The sequence below is a fragment of the Monopterus albus genome, unplaced genomic scaffold (genome assembly GCF_001952655.1).
Source record: "Monopterus albus unplaced genomic scaffold, M_albus_1.0 scaffold141.1, whole genome shotgun sequence".
Classification (NCBI taxonomy): Eukaryota; Metazoa; Chordata; class Actinopteri; order Synbranchiformes; family Synbranchidae; genus Monopterus; species Monopterus albus.
The window spans coordinates 1-777 of record NW_018128021.1 but is presented as its reverse complement, the minus strand read 5'-3'; positions in this window follow the sequence as shown (position 1 = coordinate 777).

Genomic DNA, 777 nt, shown 5'->3' with positions numbered 1-777 from the left:
ATACAGAGCAGGATCTGATGGGCAACCTCCCAAAAGGTACAGTATACCACTCTTCTAATCAAGTGAACATGTCATTGTCTTAACTTTATCATTTCATGAGCCATGACTGGAACTGTCAACCAAACCCCATATATTCTGACTACACAGACTTAAAACTTTTTCCTTATTTTACTTCCAAAACCATTAATATGCCCTGAATCCTCAAAGAAAATCAGTCCTGCATGTCAGCTTAAGACATTTTCTGCTTTAACACTCCTTGACATAAATACAGGCTAAAGCTCACTGTCCCACTCATTTATTGTTTGAAGAGTTCCTTAACTTTATTTCTGAAGCTTCTCCCTATAATGATGTAAAGGATGGGGTTGAGAATACTATTGATAAGGGCAAAGTTGCTAAAGATCCAAGAGTACTTTCCTAGGAACTGTCAAAGGCTGCACCCTCCCAAGATTTGAGCATTGATGAACATTTGTATTATTCCCACCAGATGTAATGGTACCCAGCAGATCAGGAATGCAAAGAGGACCGCCAGGACCAAAGTGGTGGCCTTCTGCTCTATTTTCTGAGTGTTTAACCCGTGCATTACCCGGTTATTCAGAGCTAGAATAATCTTGAAAGTGCAGTAGAAAATAATGGAAATAGGGATGATGAAACTGAATATGATCACCATCGTGTCAAACAGCAGTTTATGGGTCACTGGATACTTAAGATAGCATCATGTGGTATTTTTTTTAGAGGAATATTTCACGTCTGTGTAGATGAACAGGGGGACATTGAGGA